Source organism: Prinia subflava, unplaced genomic scaffold (assembly GCF_021018805.1).
Source record: "Prinia subflava isolate CZ2003 ecotype Zambia unplaced genomic scaffold, Cam_Psub_1.2 scaffold_52_NEW, whole genome shotgun sequence".
NCBI classification, from domain to species: domain Eukaryota; kingdom Metazoa; phylum Chordata; class Aves; order Passeriformes; family Cisticolidae; genus Prinia; species Prinia subflava.
In genome coordinates, this window is record NW_026961053.1 from 556,686 (window position 1) to 563,302 (window position 6,617).

Here is a 6,617-nt window from a genome sequence, read left to right on the forward strand (position 1 = left end):
GGGTCGGGATCGTGGAGAGGCGGGGACGGGCTCAGGGATGGGGAGGATGCAAGGATGGGGTGGGAAGGATGCAGAATTAGGGAGGATGCAGGGATAGGGAGGATGCAGGGATGCAGAACCTGGAAGGAGGATGGGATGGGATGGGATGGGATGGGATGGGATGGGATGGGATGGGATGGGATGGGATGGGATGGGATGGGATGGGATGGGATGGGATGGGATGGGATGGGATGGGATGGGATGGGATGGGATGGGATGGGATGGGATGGGATGGGATGGGATGGGATGGGATGGGATGGGATGGGATGGGATGGGATGGGATGGGATGGGATGGGATGGGATGGGATGGGATGGGATGGGATGGGATGGGATGGGATGGGATGGGATGGGATGGGATGGGATGGGATGGGATGGGATGGGATGGGATGGGATGGGATGGGATGGGATGGGATGGGATGGGATGGGATGGGATGGGATGGGATGGGATGGGATGGGATGGACACAGCACCCAGGAGGTGAAGGGTTAGGGAGGGTGCACGGACAGGGAGGATGTGGGGATTCAGGGAAAGGGATAATCCAGGCTTATGGAGGATGTGGGGATCCAGGAACGAGGATGATCCCGGTCCCACCCCACAGCTGCCCCAGAGCTGCTGAACCTCAGGACTGGGATTTGCAAAGGGAGGGAGGCTCTGGGGAGCCTTTGCTGCAGCCTCTCTGCCATTGCTCCAGAGCAGCTCCCAAATATCCCGGGGGTGCTGTGGGGGTCTGGGGGCTCCAGCGGGACAAGGGGGGATGGAGGGCAGGAGGGAGGAGTCCCACACTGGACAGAGCACGGAGAGCACACGGCTCCTGTGTGCCACCCTTGTCCCCTCGGGGGGCCCAGGGAGGGTCTGGGGGTGCCCTGGGCAGCCCCACCCCCACAGCAGGTTATTGATCCGTGTTATTGATCCAAGCCCGGGGGGAATGGGGCTCTCCCAGCCCAGGGCCCATCCAGGGGAAGAGGCACGGAGGAAATCGGGGGTTTCACTGCTGTGACAGGGCCTGGGGGGTAAATCCAACCTCAGGGCACAGGGAGATGGGGACATCTGCTCTTGTGCCACAGGCAGCTGGACACAGGAAAAAATTGTCCCTTTTGAGGGGTGAAGGGGTTCCCAGGGGCCCAGGACAGAGGAAGGGACAGTGGGAATAGCCCAGGCTCCACCCGGCCCCCAGGAGAGGGGCTGGAGGGGAATGGGAGCTCTCGGCAGAGCAGCTGCGCTCTCTGCTCCCCAAAACGGAACAATTCGGAGCTGGGAGCCTCCATCCCCCCTCCCGTCCCTCCCCAGCCCTTTCCAGTCACTCCTGAGTTTGCCAGGTCGATAACAGAGGTGCATACAATAAATCAGCTGTTCTGAGCACTGCCCCGGGGAAATCAAAACAAAACAACACCACCCCCCCCAAAAAAAAAGAATAAAAAAAAAAGAACGTGACGAACTCCAGGCTCCTCAGGCTCAGCGCAGAGAAGGTGAGGAATCTTCACAGGAAAACAGTGCAAAAACCATCCCCATTCGCGGATTCTGCGGAGGAGCCGGGCAAGGAGGGGTTAAAAGGAAAGCACCAGCTGGAAGGGCAGGAATGCAGCCAAGCAAAGCAGCGCTGGCATCCGCACAGACCCAGCCCCAGCCATTGAGTCGGAAAGGGGCGATTCCGCGGGACCTGTCAGGATTATTCCGAATCAGTTCAGGGCCGCTCAACCAGCGGCTCCTCAAGGGCTTCGTTCTCCTGGGGCTGGGCAGGTGCCAGGGGAGGGAGGGGACCTGGAGCCGGTGCTGGTTCCTGAGTGCGGGGGTGAGGATGGACAAATAACCAAGAGCAAGGACGGGCGAATAACCAGGGGTAAATAACTGAGCACAGGGATGGAGAGAGAACCTCCAGCACGCTCACATGGTCACCCTCTCAAACAGGGGCCTGGCCGGGGGGTGAAGGGCTTGGGAGCAGAAATTCCGGGTGCTTTGTGACACCTCAGGAACCGCCGGGGCTCCGCTGCCCAGCCAAGCCAGAGGGCCTGGAGCATCAGCTCCAGATCCCACACGCTCCATCCCGGGCTCAAAAAGGCTTAAAGAGGTGAAAGGTTTGGCCTGGGAGAGGAAAAACTCCCAACAAAGCAGCTCCTCCTGGATAAAAACAGCAGGGAAGAGACTCCAGCCCCTGCCCTGCTCTGTTCTGAACATCCTCGGTGGGAAGGGACCCCAAGGATGATCCAGTCCAACCCCTGGCCCTGCACAGACACCCCAAAATCCCACCCTGTGCCTGAGAGCGCTGTCCAAAGGCTCCTGGAGCTCTGACAGCCTCAGGGCCCTGACCAATCCCTGGGAAACCTGGGGGAAGAACCTTTCCTGATCTCCAGCTTAGCCCCCAGCCCAGCTCCAGCCGTGTCCAGAGCCCACCCCCACCCCCAAGTACCCAGGGGATCCCCCCCTTCTGGCACCAAATCCAACACCAGCAGCCCCCGTGGGGCTCTGAGGAACCACCACATCCTTCCTGAGCAGGAAAACCATGAAAACCATCTGGGGGAGCCCTCAAGGCTCTGCTGGGTCTTGGACAAGGGCAGATCCCTCAGGCTTGCAGGGACCATCCCTCCCCCAAAAGCTGCTCCAAGCCTGGATCCTTGTTCTCCTGTTGGAACTGGAAGTTCCCAAATGTGCCAGAGTCCTCCCAATGTGTCAGCTGTCCCCAGGGTCCCCTCCCCACAGGAGGAGATCCCAGATCCAGGGGTCTGGAACCCCCACCTGGCTCCAGCCCAAACCCAACTCTGGCCATTCCCCTCCTCACTCTTCCCTCTAACACTCAGGCTGAGAAATAATGGTAATAAAAACCTCTGTCCAGGCCCCACCCGGCCAAATCCAGCAGGGATTTGCAGGATTAAAACAACTTTGCTGAACACTCAATCACATCAAAAACAAAGGAAAGGGAACCTGATGGGATAATTAAGGGATTTGCTGCACCAACATCCACAGTGGCACACCCAGAAGCCCTCAGTAAATGCCCTCTCCCCCATCCCAAGAGGGAAAAAACCCCATGGCAGTGAAAGCTGCACCGTGGACTTCAAAATAAAACATTAAAAACTCAGGAATTTACCCCAGGCCATTGAATTATCCATGGATTATTAATGCTAAATCTCTAGTCCCTGGATGGGGGATTAACACGCAGGCTGGGAACATCAGGGAACACACGGAGAGGGGTTTGGAGGATAAAAGAAATGGAAACCTCCTTGTCTTTGTGAGGCAGAGCCCTGCCAACATCCCAGGGAGCTTCCCAGGACTGCCAGCCTTGGAGTTTCAGCTCCATGAGAGAAAGAAACCTGGATAGGAGAAGGGAGAATGGTTTGGAACTAAATCAGGGAAGATTTAGATTGGATGTGAGGAAGGAATTCCTCCCTGTGAGGGTGGGGAGGCCCTGCAATGGATTTCCCAGAGCAGCTGGGGCTGCTCCATCCCTGGAAGTGTCCAAGGCTGGATGGGGCTTGGAGCAATCTGGGAGAGTGGGAGGTGTCCCTGCCCTGGGACTGGCTGGGATTTAAGATCCCTTCCCACCCAAACCATTCCAGGATTCCCTGCTCCCCTCTCCCTTCCCAGCCGGCTCCTGCTCCAGCTCTCACCAAGCACCCTCCAGCTGAAACGTCCCCTCCTTCCTCCCCAGGATGTTCCTGAAGGATGGGACAACACCCCCTAAACACACAGGAGAAGGAGCTGGGTGAGCCTGGCCCCTCTGGGATGGGAATGCTCTCCTGGGTTTGTGCACTCAGGCCTGGAGAGCTCCTGCTGGTGCCTGAGCAGAACCCGAACCCCTCTTTAAGCACCCCCTCTGTGCCTCCAGTTTTCCACAGCCTGCAGGGAAATCCCACAAACTGAGCTGTCCCCCCCGATCCTGGGCTCCCAGCTGCCAGGGAACATTAATTAGAACCCTGAGCAGACCACTTTAATTAATGAGGGCTTGGCCTGCCGTGGTGGGCAGGACTGGCAAGGAGGAAGCTCCTGGTTTATCCCAGCACTTCACCCGTGCCTTAGGACCATGGCAATGGCAGCATTTGGGTGTTTGGAGAAATTTGGGCCTGGTTTATCTCTTTAAACACCTCCAGAGCCGTGGTGTGAGATTCCCATGGCTCACAGGGGACGGTGGGGACACGGAAGGACGGACGGAAGCCAAATCCGCGCTGGCGTCACGGCAGAGCAGCTCTGCGCACTCCCGAGCAAACAGCGAAATCCAGCCCGGCTCTGCCCAGGATTAAACCGTGCAGCTCTCAGGCCTTGGCAGCCCTTCCCTGCCCGCTGCCAGCAGAGCCTGTCCTGCCCCCTGGGGCTGCTGGAGGGCAGGAATTGCACAAGAGCGCTGAGTCCCGGCTGGGAGGGGGAGCAGAACAGGTTTGGGGACACCGGAGCGACACCGACACCGAGCAGTCCCTGCTCCGAGCTGCTGCGAGGGGACTTTTTATATAACACAGCCCAGGGGATGTTTGACATTCCTCCTGCTCCAGGAGTGACGGTGGTGGGGACATGGCTGCGTCATGCCTGGCAGAGGAGGTGGAGGAAGGACTTGGATCATCCTTGTGGGTCCTTTCCAACTCAGGTTTCACCTCCTCGCAGCTCCAGAGCCCAAATTTCCAACAATTGGCTCAAAATCCGAGTTTGCTGGTGTTTTGCTTTGTCTTTGGTCTGGAAGCCCAAATTCAGAAGTCAGGGCATTTCCCACCTGGCTTAAGGATGTCCCAGGAATGGAACCACAGAATCAGGGAGTCCTGGAATGGTTTGGGTGGGAAGGAACCAGGGCAGGGACACCTCCCTCTGTCCCAGGCTGCTCCAAGCCCTGTCCAAGCTGCCCAGGGATGGGGCAGCCCCAGCTGCTCTGGGAAATCCATTCCAGGGCCTCCCCACCATCACAGGGATGAATTCCTTCCCAGTATCCGAACTAGGCCTCTCCAGGATTTTGCAGCAGTTTGTGAACCAAGCCCGTGGCTGATGCCTCCCTGACCTTCACCCCCAGCACACAAAGACCTCGCTTTCCTCCTTTGTGTGGCCCCACACATCCCAAAAGCCACCTCCTCCTTCTCTTCCCTCCCCAGAGCCCACCTTTGCCGTGACATCCCTGCACTCACGTCCTTGCTGGGTCAGGAATCTCTGCCTGGAAAGCTCCTTCAGCTCCTAAAGGGGGGCAGGTTTCTCTCCCTCTGTTCCACCACAAGGGAGCTGCTCCATCCCTCCCTGGCTGCCCCCAGGTCTCCCTGTCCCACACTGTGACCTTTACCCCCCACACCTCCAGGCAGAATATTTTTAGTCCTAGTTTGTGCTCTGTGGGTGGATTTTCCGAGGTTTTGGGGTACAGCAAAGCTCCTCCACCCCAGCAAGGCCCAGCCCCTCTTGGATTCCACAGCAGCAGATTCACGAGCTCCACTGGAGCAGCAGAATGAAATTCTGAGCTCCCTGGGCAGCTCCGTCCCCACCCAGGAGAGGATTTCAGAGCTTTCCTCACGCTGGACTGGCTGGCACGGCCTGGAGGAGCTGCCAGGGCTCCCCAAGCCTCGGCACAGCTCAGAGAGGCGAAGCAAATCTCAGTGACAGCGGGGCCAAATCCCATCAGCACGGGCACGGGCACGGGAGGCAATCAGAGCCACAGCCCAGATTTAAAAACAAAACTCCTCCAAAAGTCTCTGTACCGTGGCAGGAGGGCAAATCCCAGCCCAGGCCTGACCGCGCCCAAACCCCACTGAAATGCAGTCACCACAAACAAAAATATCCCACCTGAGCCCTCCCCTTTCTCCTCCACAGGGGGAAGGACACAAAGGTTTTACAGCCCACCTTGATCTTCTCTCCATTTCAGCCTCAGTGTTGAGGAGGGGTCTGAGAAGGCCTGGAAAGTAGAAGGAGAAGGAAGGACATGGAGGGTGGAAGGTGAAGGAGGTGACGAAAAGAGATGGAAAATAAATGGCTCTTCCACTGAAAACTGAAAAGGAGGAGGTTGGATCTCCTGTCTGCACCTCCTGTGTAAAACCAGAAGTTTTGGGAGCACTTTTGGAGCCTGTCCCAGCCCTTTTCCCGCTGTTGATCACATGGAGACCTCTGCAGAATTTGGAGTGGTGGGAAGGGCTGCAGCCAGTCCTGACAGCTGTGGAGGCCTTTCCATGGGGGTGTCCAGCCTGTGGAGCTGCTCTGCCCTTTTCCCTGCTTTTCCCACCACTCCAGACCCAATCTCCGTAGGAGAAACTTCCTGAAGCCACATAGGAATCATGAGAAGCGTGAGGGTTTCGTTTGCTGCGTCTGGAGGTTGCCAGAGCAGCTCCCAGAGGCAGCTGGGTGGGATGGAACACTGGGAACTCATCACAAGCTCCCAGCCTTGCTCCTGATGCCATCTCAGAGCCCAGGAATGGCTTCCAAACCCTTCCAGCCCCAGGAGGGACAGCTCCAGGCAGGGGGCGACTGCTGGATGTCCACAGGAACCGTCCCTGTCCTCCTGGCTCTGGGCCAGCCCCGGCTTCCCTGGATCCCATCCCGGGTGGGATCAACCCTCAGTGATCAACGGGTCCTGCACAAACCCCACTGGACTCGGGAACCCAGCACTGGGAATTCTGGGGCTGTTCCACACCC